This window comes from Pezoporus occidentalis, unplaced genomic scaffold (genome assembly GCF_034315485.1).
Source record: "Pezoporus occidentalis ecotype Australia unplaced genomic scaffold, CSIRO_AGI_Poc_V1 ctg102, whole genome shotgun sequence".
Lineage (NCBI taxonomy): Eukaryota > Metazoa > Chordata > Aves > Psittaciformes > Psittacidae > Pezoporus > Pezoporus occidentalis.
This window is the reverse complement of record NW_026912801.1, coordinates 2116759-2143853: the sequence shown is the minus strand read 5'-3', so window position 1 is coordinate 2143853 and position 27095 is coordinate 2116759. Positions and strand designations below refer to the sequence as shown.

General features: G+C 54.5%; 1 long non-coding RNA gene across 1 annotated transcript; it reads left to right on the top strand.

Annotated features, from left to right (window-relative positions):
• LOC134161183 (uncharacterized) lies at positions 1-23502 on the top strand. Its single transcript, XR_009963858.1, has 4 exons — positions 1-75; positions 21057-21114; positions 22121-22252; positions 22772-23502. It is a non-coding gene; the product is annotated as an uncharacterized LOC134161183 (long non-coding RNA).
• The last annotated feature ends 3593 nt before the right edge of the window (positions 23503-27095 follow it).

Genomic DNA, 27095 nt, shown 5'->3' with positions numbered 1-27095 from the left:
GCCAGGGAAGGGGAAGCCCTGGGAGCTGGAGGTGCTGCTCGGCTGCAGCACTGGGGCGCGATGGGGCGGCTGCAGGTAAGAGAGTGAGTTTGTGCTGAGGGGGAAATTCAGAGCTCAACGGACAAATCCAAGTGTGGCTTTGGTGGAGATGACAGAGTGGTGATGATCAGCTGATGGGGGTGGGATGCTGGTGCTGCAGCAACCTGGGGAGCTCAAACCTGGGAGCCTGCAGCTTATTCTCCTTGGGGAGGGGTTGTGCAGAGCTGAGCTGGGAGGTCTCACGCAGCATGGGCTCAAGGCGCTGTTCAGTGTGGGGCAGGATGCACAGCGGGGATCAGTGCTGCTGGAGGCAGACTGGGAATGCCACAAAAACTGAACCTCAGCAGCCTCCTGCCTGCAAAAGCATGGACTGGAGCTGCTTCCCCCAGAGCACCCAGCTGCAGCCTTCACCCCTCTGGTTTGCTGGGGTATCCCAGCACGGTGCCATGGCTGGGGGCTGGGTCTGGAACCTCTTGGTCTGTGTCCCTGGACCAGAGCCCTCTGCCCTGGGAGGGCACCTCTCCATCCACTGTGTCCTGGGGAGGAGCAGCGGGCTCAGTCACTGGTGCTTGTGCCCTGGTAAGAGCACAGTGTCTGAGAGAGTGGTGGTGGCCCTGGTGGGGCTGGGGGCCATGAAGCACCCCTGGAGATGTGCTGGGCACCCTCTCTTATGGAGCAGCTCAGCCTCGCTGGCAGCCGGTGCCTGGAGCACCTTTGCTGGGAAGGATGCATCGAAGCCGCTATTGATGTCACCAGCTTCTGGGCCACCGAGCCCAGGCTGGCTGCTGCACTCTCTGCCAGCCTGGGAAGGGCCTTGAACAGCGTCAGCAGGATCCCTGTGCCTCCATTGCCCCCTCTTTAAAAATGGGGGACCTTAAGGAAAAGGGAGGGTCTTCCAGGGAATGCTGCATTTAATCGATGCCCTTGAAGGTCTTAGCTGAGGGTCTTAAAGTGTTACGGTGTTATCATTAATAAGGATAGCATTTAAAGTCAAAGAGCTGATAGGCACAATAGAATAGCAGCTGCTTTAATATTCTCCATTTTATTCTGGACCTAAAATCCCTGTCAGCCTTCAGTGAGGAACAAGGAGAATTTATGATGAAAAATCAAAGATGTCCATGGAAATCAAGGATGAGATCAGTGCCTGATGGATGGCTGGCACGCGAGCGCCCGTCACTGCCGAAGTGCTCTTGGCAGGGGATGGGAACTGCGTCTTCCTGCACAGAATTGCAATGGCACCCTCTTCCCTTGCAGCTTTTGTTTCAGTACAGGTCTGCGTGGGGGGACTTTGCTCCTTGGCAGCTGTAGTCCCATTTGGGGGAAGGTGCAGCCTTTTCCACTGTCCTGCTGTTCATGAGCTGGCCCATGGCTGAGGCTGGGCTTTGCTGGGACCATGATGGAGCCTCTTTCACCCTTGCATACAAGTCAGTGATGAGCAGATGTCAGCTGTGGTCACTAAATGCTTCATGGCTGGTGCAGTCCCTGAGCATGGAGCATTCACTGCTGCCCCTATGCCCCAGCCCTGGTCCAGCCCTGAGCAACTTGTATCTGCTGTAATTAAAGCTTTTGTGGTAATGCTAATTCTGTTCCACTTAACGGTATAGGAGATAAATGCCCAGTGCACAAAGGGAGTCTCTTGCTTCGTAACCCCATGTAAAAGAAGATTCCTTTTAAATAGTCTATTAATGGCAGTGATAAACACTGTTTACCAGGAGTGCTTGGTGCCTGGGTGCCTGCGGGGGGCTGGTTTGGTGCTGGCTGGTGGGTCCAGCTGATAGGATGCTCCTGTGGCACCGGGTTGGGGACTGGTTGCTCCCTGTGCCACCACGTGTGTCCTGGGCAGGGGTGACCGGTGCTGTGCGAGGCACCCGCAGCGGCTCCGCTGGCACTGCCGGGCCGGGCCGTGTGCTCGTAGCTAATTATCAACCAGGAAAGTTCATCAATAATCGCTGCTGTGGCGGCGGCTGATCGGTGGCTCGCCGTGGGTGGCACGGGTGTAAATCAGCCTGATTGATCGGTGGCCGCTGCAGCTTTCGCAGCAGTAATTTAAAGCAATTAGAACACCTCCCTTAGAAATTAACGAGGTAAATAATGCCCCCGCGGAGCCGGGCCTCGCGGGCGCTGTGCCCACGGCCGGGCTCTGGGGGGGAGCGCCGGGACGTGGCGGCAGCTCCCGCTGGGCTCCGCGCTGCGGTACCCGGGCAGTTGCCGTGCACACCAGTGTTTGCCGCAGGGGGGGTGCTGCTGCTTGCCCAAAACCGGCTTGGGCAGGGCCGCACGTGTGGGAAATGGGGCAGAAAGCCTCGAGTTTCCCTGGGGCTGGAGCAGCCCGGGGCTGTTTGCAGGGAACCCCTGGGCGCTGCTGCCTGAGGGAGCTGTGTAGGCGCAGGGCCCTGCTCCGTGCAGGAGGCTGCTTCCAGGGAATCAATGCACTGTGCTGGGACCAAACCCCAGCAGGGAACGTGGGAATGGTGCTCACCTCCTGCAGTGCTGGTCTTGGGAAGTGGCGGTGAAGCTTTGGGGTTAAACCTTAGACTCTTGGGCTTCTACCCCTGGAGTAAAAATACCTAAATATGGGGTTTTCCCTGTCATAGGAGTTGTGCTCAGTCCTACTGCTGCAGCTCTGGTTTTAATTGCACAGTCTATCAACCCTGCTACCGGGTATAAATAGAGGCTACTTCACCCATGAAGGGTGATTATCTTTTATGAGTGTGAAAGATCTATAACTCATGAGGTGGAATGGGAAGAAAGGCGAGAAGGGGAGTTGCTGCTTGGGTCAGATGGTCTGTTTAGGGTATGGAGATGGTCTGTTTAGGGTATGGGAAGGGCTTGCTCTTAATGAAACCCCGAATCTTCAGCATTCGAGACAGACTCATTTTGCACCAACTGCCAAAGCTTCACCCGAGTCCGGTGCACCCCATGGATGCTCCTGGGCTGCTCCTCTTGGTGATGGTGTGGAGGGATGAGCCACAACCATGGGTAACGATGTTCTGGCAGGGGATTTGGGCACCAGACACAAGGTCTGAGCTCCTTTTGGCACTGTACCTGTCTGCCAGCATTACCGGGCTGATTTAACTCCCCCCAGCTCCCCGTCGCTTGCTATTTCCCAGGTCTGGGTGCTCTCGGCTTCTGCATGATGCTGACTGAGGCGCCTCTTGGTGCTCTCCTGGAGATAACCCTTGCTTGTGGCATTGCCACATGCCCAGCCCTCGGAGCTCTGCGTGTTCTTGCACCCCAGAGCAGGGCGTGTGAAGTCAAGCGGGGCCTTGCGGCTTGTTTGTGCCACGGGATGTCCCTGGTACGGAGCAGGGATGAGATCAGCGTGTGAATGATCAGGAATGCTCCGGGAGTGGGGCTGTGGAGAGGGGCAGGATGCTGGGCAGGGGTGGTAGGAGCGGGTGGTGCTTGCCCCAGAGCCCTCCCCTGCGGGCAGGGTGTGCTCCGCAGCCCTGCTCCAGGCTCGGTAGCAAGCAGCTTTCCCCGGTGGGATTTCACAGCTCTGCGGGACGGCGCCGGCGGATCCAGCTGGGAAAGGCTCGGCCGCGCTTCTCCTCCTCGCACCTTCCCGGCTCCCTGCGGCTCCCCGCAGCCTGCGGGGCCGGGGCTGCTGCTGCTGCTGGGTGCCGCTGCTGCCGGCCGGTGTCCAGCGCCGGGGCCGGCGGGGAGCTCTGCGCTGTTTGGTGTCGGGAGCCGTGTTTGTCTGCGGCGCTTTGGCAATGCTCGGGTGGGTGTAAACGGTTGCTTCGTGTGCTGGCAAGCACCTCCCCAGCCGAACATCCGCTTTGCTCCCAGGGCTGCGGGAGCTGGGCAGTCAGTGTGCGGCTTGTGGGCATGGGCGTGCCTGGCTGGAAGCGCAGCTCCCCTTTCCTCTGGGTGCGGGAATGTCACTGGCCTTTGGTGCCCGCCTGGCTGCAAGCGTTGCTGATGCTTTGCAGAGATTTTCTTCCTTCCTTTTTCTGGAAGGCTGCTAAGGGTTTGATCTGTCCAGTATCTTCACTTATGCCTTGTAAAGTGTCTTGAGCCCGTGCAAAAAGTGCTGGATAACAGCAGGAAATGATCCATCCACTGGGGGTAGCAGTACCGGTAAGCGGCCCTGGGACACGGGGCTGGCAGGACCTGGAGCTGCTCAGCCTCTAGACAATGTGTTTAAATTTATCTTCATTAGGAGCGGCTACGCTGCAGGGAGCCCAGGGGACACCGGTCCCTAACTGGAAAGAGGTTCCATAGGGCCAGGCTGGGTGCGCATGAGGAGGCAGATTGGGGCAGTGCAGGGCTGAGCTCATGCTGCGATGGGTGGATGTCCCTTCCTCTCTAGTCCAATGCTGCTGATGGCACAGCAGAGCGCTGCCAGCCCTGGTCTCAGGAGAGGCTTGCTTCCAGGCTGGTCTGAGCTATGGAGGGTGGAACATGCTCAGAATGAGCACCTTGTAAACCCATCAGAAGTCCAGCCCCAGAAGCACCCCAATGCCCGTTGGTAAATGTGTGCTGATCTCACTCTTCTTTCACTTGGTGTTTCTGGTTAGAGAGGATCATGGAAAGGAAGCAAATCCTCTGCCCGGGGAAGAGGGGTTCATGGATGCCATTTATTTTGAATAATCTACAGAAAGTCAAAGGAAGTTGTATGTTAAAAGTAATTTCATGGATTTAAGATGTAGTGTCCCATCTGCTTTAGTTCAGATGCTGAATAGAAAGGAATGAAGCATAATTTGTCAGGCTCTTGTAACTGCTGTGTTGCCATTAAAAGAATACGATCTTACAAAAAAGGTAGGATGCTAAATCCAGCAGAGTAATTAAGCTACTCATCTAATTGAAAGTTCTATGATTTATTGAGCCATAAACCCCAATTCTTTCCACTTACTGACCAGGACCTACGATATATGCTATTGCCTGATGGATTCTCATTTCCAGCTGGGCAATATGCTCCTTAAAAACAGTGTTAAAAATGTCACCAAGGAAGGCATCCTTCATATCAGGCAAGTGATTTAGCCCCATCTGAAGTGTGCAGCACATCAGAGTTATTCCTGCAAAGGACCACAGGATCCTGTAATGGGGGTGTGTGCCAGCCCCTGTGGGAGCAGAGCTCCTTGGGGTGGAAGGTGGAGGCCGGAGGTGATGGCAGGGGTGTTCAGCTGATGGTTTGCAGAGATCACAGGGCAGGTTCACACGGACCATGGAAGGGTACAAACACTTCTGCCGGTCACCGGAGCCTGGCACCATGCTGGTGGGACAAAGGCAGTTTGCTTCTGGAGGGGAGGGATGCCCAGCCCTGGGGCACGGGTGACAGAGGTGCTCCTGTCCTCGTGGACCTCATTGCCACCCTCTCTCCCAGGACCAGGGCTGAGCTGCACCCGGAGCTCATCCAGCACCACAGGGTGATTTCCTTGTTGCTCTGGCAGCATGTGGAGCGCTCTGCTCCCCTCCCTGGGCTGTGCTGCTGCTCTGGCTCTGCACAGGTCTGATCCTAGGTCCATCCAGTGTTTGCAGGTCCATGATGCATGAGAACTCACCCCAGTGTCAGAGTCCAGATAGAGCCGACCCAATGAATGGGAGAAAATGGAAATAGAGGAAAATTAAGGAGTTGAGTGGTGATGTGCAATATCCTTCTTTTGGCCATTCCTCTGGACAGTGAGACTCTGGAGTTGTGTTCCTCCCAGTCACAAATGCAATGAACCCCACGGCACCCCCAGTCTCCTTGGCTAATGCAGTGATGCTGGAAGGCTGCTCTTTGTACCTTTTTCCTGTCAATTAGGAATTTCTTAGGCCATCTTTTCTGTAACCTGTACAATTGCCTTAATTGACTTCCGCCTTAATTGGTAACAAATCATTTCACAGAGCCCTTGTAAGTCTTTCAATCAATAAATTCAGCCTTCCTGTGGGACTGTGCGAGGCGCTGAGCGGGGCTGCGGGACCCGGGCGGGAGGTGCTGCCCAGCACATGTGGGCTTAGAAGTGCTGAGGGGTGCACGGTCCTGCCCCGGGTCCTGCTGGCTCTGTGAGCGGTGGGTGCTGAGCAGGGCAGGATCTCCATGGAGGAATGGGCACTGCAGAGAGCTGGCTGCCTGCACCACGGGAATGGGAGGGAGTGGGGCAAGGGATGGAGGTGAGGGAGCAGGAAGGGGTTCTTCTGGCCAGCCTGGGATGGACACAGCAAGGGTTGTGTGTGGTGCTGCTTCTGCTTATGCATGGGACGCTCATCCGATGCCCTTGTGTTGCTCTTTCCAGGTGCAGAGTCTTGTAACCCCTGATGCTGGCCACTGCTATTACTAGTGTTGGTCATGTTTAGTTGAGGGTTGATGCTAGTTTCCAAAACCACAGGGGAAAGTGTGGTCCATGCTGCCTTGGGTGAGGCTGGAGACTGAGAACAACATAGTCCTTGGGCCTGGTTTGGACCCCCTGCCATAAGTGAGATCTTTCTATTGATGCTGCTCCTGGCCTGTTACTTCTGGGGAGCAGCTGAGGTTGTCCTGGCCAGGGAGATGGAGGCATCTCATAGTCCAAACAGTGTAGGGATGAGGGAGTCTGGGAGGAAATGCCCCTGGGCTGGGGACCTGCCATAGGAAAATGTCTTTTGATGCAGCTCGCAAGGCTCAGGCTGCTCAGCTTATCCTGAAACAGAGTGAGAGCTGATTTAATGGGGGCGTAAGCACTTCCACAGCGGTGGGGATTAACTGCTGGAAGGGAAGTCCAAGGAAAGTGGCAGATACTCCAAAGTGACATCTTCAGACCAAGATTAATGCTTCTCTGAACGGTGCCTTGTCCAAAGAAGCTATTTGGCTCAGTGCAGGGCAGGCTGGTTAAAGCAGAAAAGCCTGTGGTAGATTGGAAATGAGACAGTATGATCTACTGATGCCTTCTGGCATAAATTTCTAGGAGCCTGTGAAAGCAGATCTCGCATCAGTGTTCTCAAGCATTAGCTGGCTGGTGCCACGTAGGTGGCTGAGTTCACCCGATCATTGTTCTTCCCTGGACACTGAAGTCGTGCCCAGTGCAGAGCACCTTAAATGATGGTGAGGAGATAATGCAGCGTCTGACAAAGTCAGGTGTGAAATCCTGCTGCACACTGTAAATCAAGGAAAAAGGATCTTGGAACGCCGCTGCTCCCTTTGATGTACTTGTGGGGTGTGTAATTAGCTGTAACGGGAATATTTTATCTTTGCTGTTGAAAATCACAATGTGTTTGCCTGTGTGTATGTATGATTCCAGTTAGAGCCTTGGTTGTGCAAGCCATTCCTCTGGAAGCTACATCTGACCTCCCAGAGCACCCCGACAAACCAAACCTGGGGCTGCCTATAGGCAAATGGGAAGGTCCTTTGTGCCCGAGTGGGTTCTACTTTGGTGTCATGGACAGGAGAGTTGGGTTTGCAGGTAACAGACCCATCTGATCCCAGCACCCATCCTGCCCATAACAGAGCTGTCCCCATGGAGCAGCTCAGCCCTTTGGGTTCTCCTAATGGGCACCACACTTTAACATCAGGGCAGGACAGAGCCCCGTGACAGGGCATGAGGGGCTCACCCTTTGGGGATGTGCAAAGGGTGAGAGAGAAAACTGCTTCTGGTGTTGCCTCTTCCGAAGGGGATGAAATCCTTTGTAACTGGAGGTCCTTGAGGGAGCTCCCTTGGGAGCTGCAGTTAAATGGGGGGGAGGTTATCCTGTGGTTCAGCTGAGAAGAGCCCAGCCCCAGCCCCTTGCCCCTTGGTGTGTCTGAGCAGCCAGCTCCAGGGCAGATCACTGCAGGTAATGAAGTTACCCGGGCTGGAGACGGGCTTTACTCACTCCTGGTGCCATTGGCTTCTCTGCTGCTTCCTTATTTATCCCATTTCTGAAGCAATTGCTCCAGATGAGCGTGTTCACACTGGCTGGGTGCTGGCGGCACCTTCCCTGCGCTGGGGTGTGCGAGGCACGGGCTGAGGTGCAGCGGCTGTGCAGGGTTAGTCACGCTCCTGGCGTGTTCTGGCTGGATGCTCAGCTCCCAGCACCTTAACTCTTTACTTGGCAGGGAACAGGGATCCCATGGGATGGCTGCTCCAGGTGCCTGTGGAGCTCCTGGTTTCCTCCTGCCCCTGTGGGGCTGGGGAAGGGCAGCAGGACTGTGTGCCCCATGTGTGTGCCCGTGGTCCCTGAGCCCAGTGAGGCAGAGGGTGTGCTGTGAACGTGGGCTGTGCCCAGCAGGATGCTCCCATGGGGAGGAAATGCCGTAGTGTGACCTGGTTGAGGAGACACCCAGACCCCTTGGAGGGAGTTCTGAGGGCAGGCACCCCTGAGACACAGCCGAGAGAGCTCCTGGCTCTGGGCTTGCTCCCCAGCCACCTCCATCCTCGCATGGCCTCAGCTCTCCCCAACCTCCTGCCTGTGCTGAGCAGCTCAAGAGCAACGGCAGAGCAAGGCTTGAGCTGGAAACCTGGCACAATGTGGGGCTTTTGCTTTCCCTGTTCTAAAGCACTTAAGCCTGTCATCACCCTCGGCTGAGTCCCTGAATCCCTTCCTGCTCGCTTAACTGCGGCCACCCAGGAGAACACAGATCCTGGGTGCTGCCTGCTGCTCTCCACCAGGGCTGCCTGGCCTGGGGCTTGTTGGGCAGCAGGGTCCTCTGAGCTGCTCTCCCTCTGGGTGCAGCAGACTTGGAGGTGCCATTTCATCTGCAGTGGTGATGAAAGACTTGGGGCTTGCAGCTGAAAGTGTCCTCAACCCCTTGGGCTTGTCCAGCCCTTATGGGCAGAACTGAATTATTTGAAGGGAATTCTGTAGAAGGACAAGAAATGACCAACACTTTCCATCCTGTGGACCTGTGCCTCCAGAACCAGTGAAACCTCTCGTGTGAGTTGTCCAGATTGCTGCCAGAGCATCCAGTTTCCTTGGAAAATCCTTTGAAAAGGAGTCAGGAAGGACCTCCCTGATTAGAGGAGCAGCCTGCGACCTGCTTTCCATGAGGTCTGCTTTGGCACCCAGCAGCCTCCTGACAAAGTGTGGATATCCTTTGAAGGGGAAGGGAGGCCTCTCCTCTCTGTCACAGGGACAACTCCTGCTATCAAAATAACTGGCAATAGAATGGGTTGAGAAAACAATCCCTGTGCAGTATTCCTGCAGCTGGAGCAGTCCCCAGCAGGAGCCTCCATGCTCTCAGGAGGCAAAGGCAGGGGCAGGGGCCAGACTGGAAGCTGCTTTCCCGGCCAGCAATAACACAGATGGAAATGCCAAGAGCAGCTTTGCAGTCCCACACCGTGAGGTGTGACCGAGAGTCCAAAGAGGAATTATCACCTCTTAAAACATGACAGAAGCAAAGTGGGGGAGATGCAGCCCCTGAGTACGGGCACCCAGCCCTGCCGGGGTGTCCTGCCCTGCCCTGGCCGGAGGTACCGCAGGGGCTGGGGGACTGGAGCAGGTACTTAGGAGCCTGTGGAGGAGTCTGTTGGAGGTGACACACGAGCTGGGTGCCATTCACCGTTCTGTGACCTGTGATGATGGCTTTGTATTGCATCCTGCTGTGTCCTTTCCAGGGCTGGGGAGGAAAGCCCAGCACTGTCCTATTTGCAAGACAATTACTGTGTGGGCTCTTAAAACACTTTCCTGCTTCAGCAGCACTTTAAATCCAAGAGACAATCTGAGTTTGACTTGGCTGAGTTACAAGGGCCGTTTCCTTTCTGATTAGCTCCCCTGTCTCTGAGCTTCCCTTCCTCTCCATCCATATCTCTGGTCATGGAAGTCTCTGTCTGAGACTGTTGGGGCGATTTGTGCAGTTATAGGAACATGGTAGATGGAGTGCAGAACCTGAGCAATAATTAGCGTTTGTTGTCATCATCCTGCTAAATACTTGGCAGGTTTTTAAGATCTGCCACGTTTGTCTTTATATGGTAGAATGTGCTTTCCAAAAGCTTCCCGAGGGTTGGGGCGTTTGGATGCAGCTTCTGGGGACTGGGGCGATGGCTGGATGCAGCCACAGGCAGGGACTGAGAAGCAGCCCTCAGGGTGGTCAGCTCTCTCTGCTGCTGCTCTGCTGTCATCAGTTTGCATTTGGTGGATTCCAGGACCGTTTCCAGTGTAAAATCAGAGGGAACACTTGCAAGATAAGCTTTGTGCTTGCAGCTGCTCTGCCATGCCCTAGTGTGGCTTAGCTACTGCTGCTCTGTCCTTCAGTCTGGGCTCATGGGGCTCTGCCTTCTGTGCTGCCCACCACAGCCCAGCCTGGCTTGCAGAGCAAAGTGTTTGGCAAGCAGAGGCCTGGCAGGAAAGAGGAGTAGTTAATGTGAAAAGCTGGAGGGGTGCATGACCCGGGTGAGGTCTCTGCTTCACTCCCTCCTTTTTCCCTTTTTTGAGCATTGTCTCTGCCGATGGATAGAAGGGCAAGCCTGGAATCCTTCCCCAGCCCCGGGGAGGAGATTTGCTGCTGAAGTGCAGGACTTCATGTTCCAAAGCGCTGCAGCGATTCCTCTCTTGGGAAGGTAAACGGTGATTCAGGAGTTGCAGTGAAGGTCTAAGAGGGCTCAGGAGCATGTCCTTGATGCAGTGTTGAGTTTTTCCCCGCTGTGATGCCCCAGAAGGAGCTTTCCTGGCGCAGATTCGGGGCATTGGCAGACGTGGCACGCGTGGAGCTGCAGCTCCTTCGCCATGGATGCAGGGGGTACAGGGCGGTCCCTGCACTGCCACCGCTCCCCAGGGCTGGCTTTGGGCTCACCCACCCAGCGCAGGCGGCCGTGGAGCCGGCTCTGCCTGCAGCAGCGCAGCCTGCTCACTGCCTGGCGATGCCACACGGGTCCTCCCCAGCTCCACTGCTGAGAGCCGGCCAAGCAGATTGATGGCGCTGGCTCAGGTGGTGCTGATGGGAAGAGCTCGTGTTGGTCTGGTCTGGAAACTGCCCGGAGGTCCCCAGGCTTCCATGCAGGACACACGGCGGGTGAGGAAGGTGCTGCGCACAGCGTGGGGCTGTGGCTCAGCCTGGGGATGCTGTAGGAGCAGGGTGGTGGAAGCTGCTGATAGTATCAAGGACTGGAAGAAACAATTCATGGTAAGGCAAGTCCTGGCCTGAACTTGTGCCCAGCAGCTTCAATGAGAAGGGAGCAAACCTGCTCCGTGGTGTGAGAAAGCTCGGCTCACTTCCTTGTTTAGTTTTCCCACAGCCCTGTGCTTCCTGCTCACCCCGGGGCTGGAAGTACCAAGATAGCATCAGGGGGGCTGCGCCGGTGGGATTTCTGTCCAGGCAGGAGCAGGATGTGCCAGCCATCCCCTGGGGGGCCATGAGCATGGGAAGGGGTTGGGAGGCTGCTCTGGATGGAGCTGGGGAGGTGACCTGCTCCAGGGGTTATGTTCAGGATCAGATCTCAGCCGGATGATAAACCCAAGTGAGGAGCTCAGGATACCTGGGGGGGGGGGACTGCTGCTCTGGATGTAGGAGTTAATTTTGAGGACGATGCTCTGGTGGGAGGGTGTGTGGTGCCTCCATGGACTGAGATTACTGGAGGGGAAAAGGGTGGGACATGAGTCTGGCTCTTCCTCCCCCTCCCCAGGTCACGGGCTGTAAATTGGCGCAGCCTTTCTGGGCATAAGGAAAAATACCAGTAGCCTGCCAAGCAAAACAATAGGTCTTTCCACTGTTGAGCCACGTCCAGACAGTCTGGGCCTGTGTCCAGCTCCGAGCTGGCGCTCGGCTCAGCCTCCCCTTGCTGGAGCTTTAATAGGAGGGAACGGAGAAGCAGCAGAGAGTAATGAAACGGAGGAATGTCTGTGACATTTTTCTAAAAAGGAAAAATGTGGAGTTTCCAGTCAAACCGAAAGACTTATTGGGTTCGCTGGGAGGCTAAGTCCAGCTCCTTAGGACAAACTGCTAGATAAGGAAAACAATTTAGTCCCAAGTAATGTTCACTTCAGGATGGTGCAGGCTCTGCCAGAATCTGCTTTGACTGCACCACCTTCATTGATTTTTCCTTCCCAGCTCTTCAGCAGTCGTGGTCCTGCTGGTCCCCTCCGGAGAGCCGGGATGTGCGGCTGTGCCCCGCGCCACGGCACCGGTGTGTGGCCCTGTCCCCACTGCGGGCACCCCCAAAACCAGCTGATGGGAGGCAGGGGTGGCCCAGGCCCACCGTGTGTGGCTTGGTCTATTCACCGTGAACCAGCAGAAGCCATTGGGGCAGTGACTCGATGGCACACAGGGGTCCAGGTGCTGCCTGAGGCAGGGCAGGGGAAATGAGCTGTTCTCATGCTCAGAGGCTGGAAAGGTGGCAGCTTAGACCCTGGCAAGTGACAGCGAATGGATGTGGGAAGCTCTGACAGAAAAGCCAGTTCTTCCTATTCTGATGCCCGTCACTTGCATGATGCAGAATTTCACCTTTCCCCCCTGACGTGCAGAATGTGGGGACACCCCCATTCCCAGGACCTGCGGCTGTCCCCAGCCAGCAGAGCCAGGGCTTGGAGTAATGGTAGTTCATGTGCCAAGTGTGGTGGTTGCTGTCTGCCTGCACATCAGCACGGAGCAGTGATCTGATGCTCCCAGACAGCCAGCAGCGTGCTGGCACTTTCCTGTGCTGATCTGATGGTGCTGCGGAGGGCTCTTGATGGGGAAAACCACATGAATAGTGCAGCAGGATGACGCTGTGGGCCGGGTTAGGAAGTGTAACATGGGTGGTGCTCTGTAGTTCAGTTTCTTTGACGGTGTTTGCCATTTTGCCCAGAGAACCTGTAGCTAATAACACATATTATGTGGATTAAAATTGGCTTAATGACAGATTTCAATGTATGGTCATTAGTGGCAGTGTTGCTTCCTGTGGCGTTCCCAAGGAGCACTCTGACATGGTCTAATGTGTGGTTTAACAACAGTGATGGTATAAACCTTTGCTGGTAGCGTCTGCAGGTGACACAGAGACTGGTGTTGTGAACAGTGAGGGCAGAGTGGGGAACCTCTGGGGTCAGTGGTCGCAAGCCAACATGATGATCACCAAGGGGCTGAATGCAGGGTAACCTCCCCAGAAAGCAAGGAGAGAGGGAGGAGGGCATTGCTGCTGGTGTTGGTGTGCTGGCTGTCCCCAAGGGCGTGGGAGCTGAGGCTGGTATCTGGCCCTGTGCGCATCCCTCTCAGACTGGGGGTCTCAGCCCCAAACAACCCTCCTCGAGTGCAGCTGCAGGCTCCCATGGGGCTCCCAAACCCAGCTCTTGCTCCTGCCCCCCCCCCCCAGTGTCTGTGCCTTTTGTTTCTCAGCTCCAAGGCAGCCCCTTTCCTGCAGGTCCTGCTTACGTGGGTCCCATGCTTCCCTGAGGCTGGGCTCAGCTCTCACCCGTGCTGGTGGTCTGTGGTGCCGATAGCAGGGCTGGGGTTCAGGCCGAGGATGTGTGTGAGGGAGCGCTGCTTCATTTGTTATCGCTTTCATTCATGATTCCTCCTTGCCAGCACTTGTATTTGCAAGTCATTTTCTGGCTGACAAATGGGTGCACATCACCAACACCCTGCAAACAAGACACGGATGTAGATAAGAGCCGGTACCCTGTGCAGACACTGATCCCCTGATACCAGCATCTCCGTGCACCAGACTCATCCTCTGCACGAGGCAATCACTCAAACCAGCGATTGCTCCGTCCACATCAGCACTTGTTTCAGGAGAAAACCCAGCATGAGAAATGGTGCTTGTACCACAGGAGGGGCCGGGCTGGGGTGGTGCTGGCATTGCAGGCTTCGGTCTGCAGGAGGGCTGGCTGTGTGGGTGCTGTGCCCTCGCCAGACGTGGCTCGGGGGCTTTGCTGTGAACCTTCCCAGCTCCCGCAAGCATCCCTCTCTGTCTGGGGCTATCCTGGGGGTTTGTACAGGATTTGGTATTTACATGTGGATGAGGTCTGGATTTTTTTCCCTACAAACCTGGCCACCCGTGCGCCTCCTCTGCCATGCGGGGACGGCGCCGGTCTCGGTATTTCCACAGCCTGGACCACGTACGGGTGAGCTCCCTGGCGCAGGGGGAAGCTGCTCTCTGTGCATTCTACCAGTGCCCTTCAGATGGAGGAGAGGATCCCTGCCGCCGGATCCCTGCCTTCCTCTGAGGTGTCCCTCGCTGCCTGCAGAGCGGAGCAGGGCTCGCTGCACAGCCCTGCCAGCTGGAGGGCCAGAGGGAAGGTCGGACCATGGCAATGTTCCTTCCCTCCGAGAGCAATTGTTCTCAACAGGCAGCAGCTACAGCAGAGATTCTGGCACCTCAGACCCTGCTCTTCCTCCCCAGGCTGCTTGGAGAGTTTGAAGCAGAAAGTGAACTGCCTCGCTGGAAGCCCGTGCAGCCTCCATGATAGCTGCAGGGATCTCATCAAGCAGGAATTTCTTGGCAGGGGATGGGACCTGTCTGCCATATGGTTTCCATGTTCAGAGCAGAAGGTGATCTGTGGAAGTGGAAGGAAAAAAACCCTGAACTTCTGCGGTCGATTTCCACTTGAGACTCATTGTTGAGCAGCTCGAGGAGGGACCGGGGACAGGCCTGACCCTCACCCGCTGCAGCTCCATCAGTGCTTCCCGCAGGAATGCCTCCAGCCTCCTCTGCAGAGGATCCCTGTCGCCAGGGGATTCTGGGAGCTCCGGAGTGCGCGTGTGGGGTTGGACAATGAGAAGTAAAGCTCTCCAGGGTGTCAAATGTACAAGTAACTGCCACAGCCTGCCCGGCTCCAGCCTGCACCAGGAGCTCGCCCGGTGCCAGCGGCTCGCTTGGAGGGCGAGCGTGGGCTGATCGCTGGTGGGATGGCAGCGCTGGGGCTGTGTCTGCCTCGGGAAAGCCTGTTTCTTCCCCTGGTGTGGCAAAGCTGGGTAAAGCCTGTGGTGAGGAGATGTCTGATCTGCCCCCTCTGTCTTTCTGCTGTCCCCCAGCCTGAGGAGGTGGAGCATGTTCAGTGGCCATATCAGAGGATATTTGCTCTCTCCCGCCTTTCTTCCGAACCCGGTGGTGAAGTCAATAGAGCATGTTCCTGGGAGCATAATACTACTTCCAAATACTATGACTGTCTGACGAGATAGATGAGCAAATCTGATCTGCTGCCCTTTTGAGCCAGGAATGAAGCTTCTATTATGCACTCAAGCTGCTGGAAGCATGGGAATTGCTCAGCTGAAATGCCAGGAGTGCTCTGCAGTAGTCACCGGTGCAGAGGAGCAGCTTTGCTCCTCAGATGGGGAGCAGCTCCCCGGGAAGGGCTCTGGGGACTGGGAGGCTCTGGAGAGTGTGGGATCGGGATGAGTTGGGTGTGAAGCTGCCCTGACACCGAGCTTTGCTGCGGGAGGGAGCTGTGTGTGTTGTGAAGCCGAATCCAAGGGCTTGGGCTTGCAGCACACTCCTCTGCCTGTGTTAAAATGCATTCTGCTCTGGGAGGGGCTGGTTTGCAAAGTGCAGCTTCCAACTGGCAGCAACAAAGAGGTATAAATGGCTAAGCAGGCACAGAAGAAAAGTCTCTGTGTGCCTGACAAAGACACTTGCTACTCTTGAACAAATATTTAGGGCATTTCTGTTGCCAAAATCGTCACAAGCATCCAGGACACGTCTGCAGCAGAGCCATGACCCACTGTGTCCTCGCAGCTAAAGCTCTTGAGGGTGTCTTGTAGCCTCGCCAGGGCCAGGCAATGGAACACAGCTCCCTGTGCAGGAGCGATGCCACTGGGAACCGTGTGCTGTGGGTAAAGTTCTATGGGTGAGCCTGGTGTAGCTGGGGGGGGTGCTGTTGGTCTCCCAGCGGTCCATCGTCTGCTCCCATGGGAAGGTGAGGATGGTGCTGCCACCCCTGTGCGTGGTGTTGCTGCAGGACCAGCCTGCCCATGGTTATCCAAAGCGGGCAGCGGAACATGGATCCCTCACATGAGGGTGCCGAGCTCCCAAGGGAGAAGGAGGAGGAGGGAGAGACCCCCTGTCCTTCACAGGGCCCTGCAGCAGCACAGTGGCACTGTGCATCTGTCCAATGTCTCGTTCCTGTTCTGATGAAAGAGCTGCTGGTCAGGCATAGCTGAGGGAGCCAGATCCGGAGCAGTTGGTGTGTCCCAGCTCTCCCGACGTCTTCGCAGTGTTTCTGTGAAGGCACGGAGTGTTTTAGAACATGAGCTGTGACATCAAAGCAGTCAGCAGTAGATCAGAATGTTCTGTCTTGAGTTTCCAACAATACCCTGGAAATTTCCAAGTCTTTCCTGTTTGTCCCGCTGCTCGCTGGACTCCTCCGCTGCCATCCCTCTGCTGTTTACGGTGGCAGAGCTGTTTGATTTTCCCTACTCGGAGGCATCGCTCTGGAGGCATTTAGCATACTTTGCTTCAAGAGCCTCTCTCCAGCAGTTTCCTTGTGTGCCCAGGCAAAGTGGGAACGTTCTGGTGGCTCCAGTGGGCTCCCCAGTGCTGGAGGGGGCTGGAGCCCTCCCGCCGGGTGCTGGGAACGCTGATCCCAGCCGGGCTCTTCCCGTGAGGAGCTCTGGGTGCCTGCCAGAGGGGGGGACCCAGAACCTCTCGTGCCTCGAGGTCAGACAAAAGCAGAGCTCCCTCCTCCTGCTCCAGTCCTGGCAGGCGAATTCCATCACTGCACAAATATTTTGGCAATCCAGCGATAATGGAAAAGGAAATGCAGAAACATCCAGTCCGTCAGGAATTCTCTGAACTAGGACACTGGGAGCAGGGCGGGTGGTGGGGCTGGGCTGGCCCTGCTGTCCCCATAGCGGTGCCTTTCCCTGTGCCACCCTGCAGGAATGCCCTGTCCCGGCGCAGCCGCTCGCTCCGGGGTTGGTGTCCTGGGAAGCGCAGCGGTGGGTGATGTGTAACAGGGGGCTGCTCTCTGGGGAAGTGTTTTGTGCTCTAAGTGGTTACAGCGGTGCGGGGTGGTGTGTGTGTATTTTGGTATCTATAAACAAAGCAGCTCAAGAATGCCTTGATACCAAAGGTTGGTTTTGGCTGCTGATCAAGTGCTTTGTGCCGAGTTTTTTGCCTTTCCTTTTTCTCTTTACTTTTGAAAAAGGAGTTCAGTTGTTGAGAGTGAGCAAAAGAAAAGAAAACTGTGAAGCTGCTCGCTGTGGGATTCCGTCAGTTAAGAGGAATGATCTCCAGGTCTTTGGAAGCGGCAGGCTGGGAGCTCGCAGAGGTGGGGAAGCAGCCCCTGATGCAGGGAGAGCTCGAGCTCCCAGCCCATCTCCAGGGAAAGGCAGGGCTCCTCCCGGTGGGCCTGAAGCTGGGACCCCCCATCCGAGGGCCGGCACTCTCGTTGCTGCCGTCCATCCCCATGGGAAGCGCTGGGCAGCGGCTTGGCTGGAGCAGAGGCAGCCTGAGCCCACCCTAGCGCACAGGGCAGCATTCCCAGCCATGCTCGGCCTGTCTCCTGGATGCTGTGGCACCACACAACGATATCCCTGGTTTGAGGAGCTGGATTGCTGTGTTTTGTGCTATTTTGGTATTCATTTCAGTTTTTATCATTTTAAGGTTCACGCGTTTCTAATTGTTATGAATACCATGCTAAAATTAATAGTTCTATGGTTGGTTTATTACATTTAGTGAAATTACGTGCGTGTGATGTTTGCCAGGAAAAGGCGCCGCAGCGACTTTGCTCACGTAACGAGGGTAATTGAGTTGTTGCACTTGTTGAAATGAGGGGATTAATCCTTTAAAAGTTTGCAAACTGGAGGGGGATGTGAACCATGAATTGGGTCACACACGAGCAGGAGGGGCCCGTCCTCCCTGAGGGCGCGGGACACTGCACAGCTCCATCATTGTGGAGGCTGCGTTGCGCAGGTCAGAGGCTCTGTGACTTCCTCTGATGAACTCTGAGAGCTTCAGAACCACGGTGTGCGTCGTGGGCCACTCCTGTCTCTGCCGTTACTGCTGGCGAAGCCCAGGGTTCCACGTGGAGCACAAAGAGCGAGCCACAGAGCAAACCCTCTGCAGGCAGAGGAAATGCTTTGGTACCAAGAGAAACCACTTGATGCTCTAATCCCAGCCCTTCGTCTCCAGGCTGTGTGCCCATTGGGCAGATGAGGGTGCTGGAGGGTGCTGTACCCCACAGAGGGTCTTGCAGCATTGCTCAAAGCTCTGGCTGTGCAGAGGTGCGCCTTCACAGCGTATAGATATCACTTCATACTTGCTGGGGAAAATCTGGTCCTAAGTTGGGCATTAATTCTGCAGAGCGTTTTGAGGCAGATTGTCAGGCAAGAAAAGAGAAATGTAAAATAAGTCTTGTTTACTATAGATGATGATGTGGCAAAGCAACTCAAGAGCCAGTTCTCGGGAGTTTATGACAATAATCATGAATATGTTTTATAAATGTGTAGTGATGTGAGTGGACTCAATTCTGGCTGAATTTCAATGGTATGGCTTTGTGCTGCAAAGCTAAATCAAATGGCTATAATTTATGCTGAACTGTACTAAGGGATGCATTTATTCACAAGTATGTGGTGATTGTAGCATTGTGCTTGATTTATGGTGTTTTACTTTTTCATATGAAAATCCCTACCAAAAATAATATTTAGAGTCTCCTGTTATTTACTGAGCCCAGCAGCCTTCCGTAGGCTCGGTGGCAGAGGGTGCCTTATCTCCCTCCTCTGGTTCCTCGGCGGCCGGCCCAGAGCTGACTGCTGGGGATGGCTCCTGGTGCAGCGCTTGCAGCATGGCCATGGGCAGTGATGGAGGAGTGATGCACGTGCACAGGAGTGGCTCTGGAGCCTGCATCACCATCCTGCTTCAGTGCAGTGACTGGTCATTGCATCTGGAGCCTGATCTGATTAGTAACAGCAAATTAACTAATTAAACCCATGCAGTGGTTTTGGTAGTGCTGGGTAACAGCTGGACTTGACGATCTTAAAGGTCTTTCCCAACTTGGTTGATTCTAGGGTGAGGCTCCAGCGGGCAGCTGGGAAGTGACAGTCCCTCATGCATGCATGTGTCCAGAGCAGTGTTCCTGCAGCAGGCATCCTGCTGTGAGGTTTAAACTGGATGTGACAATGCGCCTGGCACAATTAAGCTGGAAGCTTCATTTATCATTGCTACTGAAGGTGAACGTCAGCCCCTGAGCACCCTTTTCTGTGCCTCATGTTTTGGAAGTCACAGAAGAGGTCTCTATCATGAGGCAACTGGAAAGGTTTGGGTAATCCTGGCCTTGTAGCGTTACCTTGAGAAAGTGTCGTATCTCTGGCTCTGCTAGAGAGCCAGAGGCTCTCTAGCATAATATAATATAGTATAATTCAGAGTATAATCTAGTATAATTCAGAGGCTAAAAGAAAGATTTATTTAAAGCATTTGAGATCCCTAAATAAATCATTTCATCTCATAATAGGTCCCAAACCATCCTGGGAGTGTACGCAGCCATTAGGAGAGAGTTAAGACCCAGCAGGACTTCTTCCTGGGTTAAAATTAGTTGTGCTGAAAGTTTATCAGTGATTTATTCTGCAGAGTGACTCCATTTGTAATTCTCCTTCCTGAAAGTTTCAGCACCATTGTTTTTAATGATAAGAACTTGTTGTAGCAACCTCTGTCCCTAAACACTTGGAAACTCTTGTTTAAATAAACATGCAACTTGCAAGCAACATGCAGCTTAAATGTGTATCCTATTAAAAGCTGGCAGGAATGGAGCCTCCCAGCTTTCTTGCCAATGTTTGGAATACAGTAGCATTTCTGCTCCATAGCAATAAATTTCTGCAGAATGAAGGGCCATAATATTTGCCTTTTTTAGGGGAAACTCTGCTTTGTTAAGCAGAGAGATGGAAAATGTTCCTAACAAATAGGACAGCGTGAAGCAGGTAAATATTTTGGTTGTTGACATCGCTCCTGCCTAGGGGTAAAGCTCTCACCCGTGTTTTGAAGGAGGGAAGGAGACGTTTCCCAGCACTTCAGAGGCCTCATGGCCAGTCCTCTCATCCTGAACTTGCCTAAAGGAGACAGTGGGCCCCTTGCCCATCCCCACCAGCGCGGGCTGGACCGGGTGAGGTGTCTGCAGTTTCTGGTTGCACAACCGGCGCAGGGAGATCTCAACCAAATCCATTTGTGCTCACTCGGTGTTGAGCTCAGGCCGGCGCTGGAATGGGCTGCCCAGGGCAGCGTTCCCACACCGTGTAGATGAGGCCCTCAGTGACACAGGTTAGTGGTGGCCTTGGCAGTGCTGGGCAAGGGTTGGACTGGATGTCCTTCAAAGTCTTTTCCAGCCTGGTTGATTCCATGATTCTGTGTGTGTGTCCCGCAGCTGCCATCTCCATTCCCGTCCCTCTGCACTGGGTGTTCGTGGCTGCTTTGCTCTGACAAGTCCTTTGCTATGGAAAGAACTTCAACTGCTGTCTTAAAGTTAGTGTTTTCTAATTAGTTCACCATTAATTAAGGGGTTCTGCTGTTAGTAAGTGAGGATGAGCTGGCAGAGCAGACTGCCGATACCCAGAATCTGTGGGATTCAACTCTGAATTCCAAAAGAACTTCTTCATTAATAATTTTGATTTTCCAGACGTTACACAGAAACATTGGTGATTAACAGAAGTGCGATGTGTTCTCATTCATAGGACTCCTAATTAGTGGTAATTCAGTTATTAACTCTTTGGTGCAAATGAACAGGGACAGAAGTGGGGAGTGGTGACTTCTTTTTGCATGGGAGCACTGAGTGCTTTGCCCTCTGCCTTTAGGTCTCGTGTCCCGGGGAAGCTTTGCCCATTCCCTGGGTTTGCTGCAGCTTGCAGGCAGAGGTTCAGAAGGACACGCTGTGTGCAGGGTGACACTTCCCTGTGCCAGGGCAGATCCCACATGGGCCCCCCATGCTTCCCAAGAGGTGACTGGGATGCGTAAGGAAGATGAAGCGCTGGACACAGCCAGAGCTGCCTGTCAGCTCCTGCCAGCAGTGGGGCTGAGGCATTACCTGCTTCCCTCATAACTCACCAGAGTTCAAGTGGGCAGGAAGCTGGCCCTCTGCCTGGGAGAATTTGTCACAAAGATTAAAGAATTAATGAGAAAATACAATATATTAAAGAATGAGAGATTTTGCTAACCTCTTACCTTGTCTTTGCCTTAATTGCCTTTAGAAATCATAGGACACAATGAATTATCATTGATTTTTCTCAATATCTTCTATTCCTGCAGAAGCCAGATAAACTGCAGCGAGAGGTGATGGTTCAAAGGGACCCGGGAGATCTCTGAGGTGGGCAGGATCACAGGCACCATCCGGCTCCAGCTCCCTCTGTGCTGCCACAGAGCTCTTGCTCCTTCCTGTGTCCCAGGCACTTGGCTGGACCCGCTCTGTGGGGTTTGGTGCTGAGTGGCTGCAGTGGCACCTCGCTGGTGGCACTGGCACCACCCAGGCTGGGTGGGCAGACGTTGCAGGAGACCAGGGATGCTGCTCATGGGCATGCACGTGGGATGCCATGCATTTCCTCTGGCTGCCCTGAGAAGTCAGGCAGCCTCTCCAGGGCTTAAAGCACATTCTTAGCTTCATTTTTCACCCTAAATCCAATACTTCGGGCAGTAGGACTTCTCCTGGAGCTCGTGCAGGACAGAGCCATAGCTGGCTGCCTTAGGGCTGGGTGACCAGGACCGGGAGCTCAGGACCCTCCTGGCCTGGGCCCTGTTTGCTGTTGTTGTCCCCCCATCGTTGTGATGCTGCTGCTGCTGTTCCCAAGCCCTCATGCCCCTGCAGGACAGGTTTCTGTGGCCAGCATCCCCATGCCCGGCTTTGGTTTTATTGATCCAGGAATGTGCACTGCTGCTATGGCAACGCACTTCTCATCCCAGGGCTTTCCAGTCATGGCTGGTGATAAGTCACCCCATGGCAGGGACCCAGCCCAGACCCATCCTCTGCTCTCCAGAGGACACCCTCTGGGCCACAGACACCCCATAAACCCATCCTATGGGCTGCTCCCATCCAAACTGGCACCAAGAGGTGTCTCCGGGTGGGCAGCAGGGCTGGGTGCTGTGACCCATGTTTTGGGCATGAGGAGGGGCAGTGCTGGTGATGGGGCTGTTGTGAGCTGAGCCACAGGGTGAGAAGGATCTGGGATGTGTCGGTCCATATTAACAGGTTTTTATTTGAAGTTCACCTCAGAAACAAGCAGTGTTGGGAAATTCAGCGGGGCAGGTCCAGATGGAGAGAGAGCATGAAAGATTTATAAAGCCTTTTTGGTGGCAATCAATACTGCTTCTTATTACAGCCGCGTCCTTCCAAACTTTTCCTTGTTCATTTATCTACCTCTGATAATTTGACCAAAATCTAATGGATGAAGTACCAGGGAGGCACCTGGATATTTTAAAGATGCGGTGCTGCATTTCAAGGACTAAGCCTGGTAATCAATCTTTTCATCTGATTCCTTCCACTGCCGATGGGGTTTATTGCCAAACCACAGTGTCTAGCAGTATTGGTGTTTATTTGTACTGTTCATGTGCCCTCAGACCAGGTCGTACCCTGGCTGTGCTGCACATACCACAGCAGTGGCCTTGTTCAGAGAGCTGACGCAGGTACAAGGGACAGGTAGTGGGAATGACAGGGAGGGAGCAGAAGGTGCGGGGAAGCGTGGGGATACAGGTCACGGTGTGGGGCTCAGCCTTGCTGCTGTACTTCAGGTGAATGTCACAAGAACAGTGCAGGGATCAAAGGACGTTCCCATGGCTTTCCCAGTGATGACAAGGGATAAAACAGCACAGGAGAATGCAGCGGGGCATCTGCGAATGCAGCAAGTGGTGAGAGCTGGCAGCGGTGGCTGCCGGGGCTGAGTGAAGGTCCTGCAGGGAGGGATCGTGTGTCTGTGCACAGCCCTGGAAGGGCTCAGTAAACGTTCACTGAATGGGCCTCATTTTTGCTGTAGTTTCAAGAAATATTACACTACCATACACCCCAAATCCGACCTTGCTGAGGAGGACGCTCGCTGACAGACCTTGGGAAGGCCACCGAGACTGGACCTTTAAAGAGCCAGCTAACATATGCGCTCAAGCATTTTAAAAGAGCAGGACGAGATCCTTCCTGGACTGCTAATGGCAACCTTGCTTACTGTTTGGTGCAGCGAGGACGTTCCAGAGGAGAGAAGCTTGGGCAAGGTTTTGCAGAAGGTGAGGAGGGGGAGCTGGGGTTTGCTGCCTGATGGTGGAGAACGGGGCAGGGATGGGACTGCTGAGGGGGGAACAGGGCAGTACCAAGCAGGATGCTGAGCACTGGTTGTGGGGCTGGTGTCCGTGCACTGAGGGGCTCGGGAAGCTCTGTGGGTCCCCAGGACAGGCACCACTGACCTGAGGCTGCAGCAGATGTGTGTGACAAAGGCGATGCAGCAGCTCTGTCTTGCTGGATCATTCGGGAAGAGGCGTGCAGGGGCAGGTGAGGAGTCTCCAGGTCGCGTCCTGGGGAGCAGAGCCCTTATCACAGAGGAGGCCTGTTGAGACTTCTGTCGCAGACATGGGGTTTGTATCGGGAACCGACACAGAAAAGCCCTCGGGTCTGATCTCTGGCCTAACACAGCCCAGATGAGTGCGAGACCCCTCTGGCCCTAAATGGCTGATCTGTCGTTAGAAAACACCTGGCAGCGTGACTGGCATCCCTGGGAGGGACAGGGCAGGAGCGGTTCCGAGCTGCAGCACCGGGGTAGCCCCAGGCAAAGGGTAACCCCCGAGCTCAGGAGCCGCACACGCAGAGGCACGTACTCGGAGCACGGCTCCTCGCGGTGAGCAGCACCAGGGGAAGCTCACGTTCTCCCTTCCAGCCAGCAGGAGCCTGTGGCTGCCCGGCTGATGGCTCACCTGAGCCAGGGAGCTGCGCCTGGACAGCCTCCGAGGTGGGACCATGCTCCCCGCGCCAGCAGCATCTGCAGCATCTCCTCCCTTGCTGGGCGTGCACGGCCCTCCCTGCAGCAGAACCTCTGGGTGTTCGCGGTGCCTGCTTGGAAAGCCTCAGTCATAATGGGATCATTTTCCTGCAAGCTGTTTCAGAAGACATCATCCAACCAGTCATATTTCTGTGCAGCATCTGTCAGGCTTCTGCACTTCAGCAAGCTTCAGACAGGACCATTTATAGTTTCAATAATGCTTTATTTGGAGACAGGTTATGATAACTTCCATCTCTCTGTTTTGCAGATATGATGTAATTTGAACATGTCTATGGAAGTTTGAATGAAGGAATTGTCTTGTGTATATGATGAATATTCTAATTGAGAATAATATTCACTAAAGGCCAAGACAGGTGCTTTCTCCTTCCTGGGATTCCTAATTGCTGATGTGTGACTGGAATTTGTATGTCCTCTTAAACATCTTTCCAGTGGTTTCCCAGATTTATTACTGTTCCATACTACTGAACATTTGCATAAAGAGAATTTAAATTAGCCTCTGCATTGGTATTTGATGTAAGGCGGATCTTGCTGCCACATGCAAATTCCCCAGATTCAGTCACCGGAGGCAAGTGGAAGTGTTCTGGATGGAAAAAGGAGGTTCAGGGATCTGGGTAATGGTGCTGCCTGCTGCAGATGCTGGAGAGGAGGCAGAGCCTGCCTCAGCTTCCACCCTCAGCAGTGTTGACCCCAAACCCTCTCCTGGAAACGTCACCATCCTGGGAAGAGCTGGAGAACGACCGCCGGATTCAGCGGTCTGGGTTTTGCTGCCTGCGGCTCGGTTTCCCTCTGGCTTTTCATCCTTTCCTGCTAAGCTCTGTTCTTTGGGGAATGTCACCAGGAAAGCACAGCACAGAGGGGGATGAAAGTAACCCTGTCCCGTTTGTTATCCTCATGGCCCCTTCCCATCCCATCCCATAGCCCCAGCACCCTGCTCCATGCTGCTACCTGCTTGAGCTGTACAGAAGCATGGACTGGAGCCTCTTGTTCTCCTGGGCTCTTGGCCTCCTTGCTCTCCACCCTCTTGCTTTCCCTTGGATTCCTGGCTGCTTTCCTCATTTGCAAGCCTCGGTTTGCCGTTTTTCCCAGCACTCTCCCAGTTTCCCGGCAGTGCTGCTGACTCTGCAGGCGAGCTCCGTCCTCTCCCAGCAGACCACCTGGGAAACAGGAAACGCTCCGAAGCTCTGGATTAACTGAAAGACCGTACGTTGTTCCCCCTTGGCTTCTCCTTTTCCATCTCCTGGTCTGATGCTGGGGCTTTAGTCCTAGCAGTCATCATCATGCTCACACAGAGAAGTGGCTCAAGGCGAGCTGGGGAGCCCGGCACGCCAAGGAGTAAGTGTATCTTCCTCTGGAAAAGCCTGGGATGTACATTCAGGCTCTCCTGCAAACCTTCCTGCTTTGCTGATGTCTGACCTGAGCTGCAGGAGTAAAACCCCTTCCCCTGCATGGCTGAGAGGTACCGAGGAACTGCCTTTGTGTGTGCAACACGGAGCTGGTCGTGCTGTGATGGAAACGTCCCCTCCCTGAGAGCGCACAAAATGAGGTGTGATTTAAACCACCCCTGTGGGGAAGTGGCTGTGCCACAGCCCCGCAGTCCCAACGGCAGCCTCAGGGTTTCTCGGGGAAGTGGATCACTCGGGAAGTGCATCCAGGAAATAAGCACCCTCTGTCCCCGACATCCCGACTCCCGGGCTAAGCCCAGGCCTCTCCTTTCAGAGCTTCATGACTTACAGAGCCGTTACTGCCTGACCTCAGCCTTCCTGCCCCCTTCCAGCTACCGTGCCAGGGCAGGCAAGACTCAGGCACACACAGGCATGGGATCCTAGCTGAGCTGGGGAAAGAACTGAAGCTGTAGGATGGGGAGGAGAGGGGTGAGGTGTCTGCGGCTCCCGCTGTGGCATGTATCCTCTGGGTGGGCATCGCTGATGTGTTTCAGCTGATGGAGCTGCTGCCACCCATTACTGAGGCTGTGGAAGGCTCGGTTGCGGTGCTCTGCCTTGGTGGGCACTGTGCAGGAAGGCAGTGGGGAGGTGGGGGGACACCAAGAGTCAAGGTCATGAAAATGGGGCTCGGGTGTTACAGATGTTGATTACAGGTGGGATAAGCGCCTGCACGTGGATGCAGCACAGCTGCAGAGGAAGTTGTGCCTGGGACAGGGTATGACTGCTCAGCCAGGTGGGAAACCTGCAGGGTTAAGTCAAGAGGAGGAGACTCTTTCCAAGGACATCTCCAGGATTCCAGCTGGCTGCAGGAAGGAGCAGGGTACGTGCCTGTTGCACCCCGCTGGATGGCATGGCCGGAGCACCCGCCACGGCCCCAGGACCAGCCTGAGGAGCAGTGGTTAGGGCGTTAAAGGAGGGGGCTTTCTTGCTCACGTGTGTGTTAAAGGGAAGTGAAGCAGAGCACAAATCAAACCAAACATGTTGCTGTCCTGCGAGGAGTGCGCGAGGGCTAAAGGGTGCCGAGGCGCCGGCTGGGTGAGGGGAGATGGCCCTCTTCCCCATTCATGTATTTTGTATTATGAAATGACTGCGGTTGTCATAGCAACATAAAGGGAGCAGATCTCATTACTGAGGCCTGGCCACATTATTTTCTCCAAGGAATTTCTTCTTTTCATTATTTTTCTCCAAAGGTCAGTTATCCTCTGAGGCAGGGTGGGAGATTCTGCGAAAGGTGAAGCATATTCATGGCAGAATTCCCCTGGTGGAATTTACAATCATTTTGCTTTTTTATACTTGTAGAAAGATTTCTTTTAGTATAACATTTTCTTTTAACCCTTTCTGCGTGCAGCCTGCCTGCTCTGCACATCAAACCCTGCTGGTGACTAAGGAGCTTTGCACAGGGATTTTCTGCAGAAAGTGGAGAATTAATGTCACATCATGCTTTTATTATCATATCAACCCAAGTGTGTCATGCTGCATGCGAGCGTTTCTCTGACTTTTGTTTGCCTTTAGCAGCTGTACAAACCAGCAGAACTATTTCAAACTTTGTTATGAATCTGCTTCTCTTCCTTTTGTAAAGCCGTGGCTGCCGGCTCTGATCCAGCCTGTGTCCCAGGCTCTGACCCTCACACCGGGTTCGTGTTTGTAAACCCCATGTCATAGAATCCCAGCCTGGTTTGGGTTGGAAGGGACCTTAAATCCCATCCTGCTCCAACCCCTGCCACGGGCAGGGACCCCTTCCACTGGGGCAGCTTGCTCCAAGCCCCTGTGTCCAACCTGGCCTTGAGCACTGCCAGGGATGGGGCAGCCACAGCTTCTCTCTTCACTTTGAATACTCGCGTGCTCCTCTCAGCTGGAGATGCAGGGACATAGAA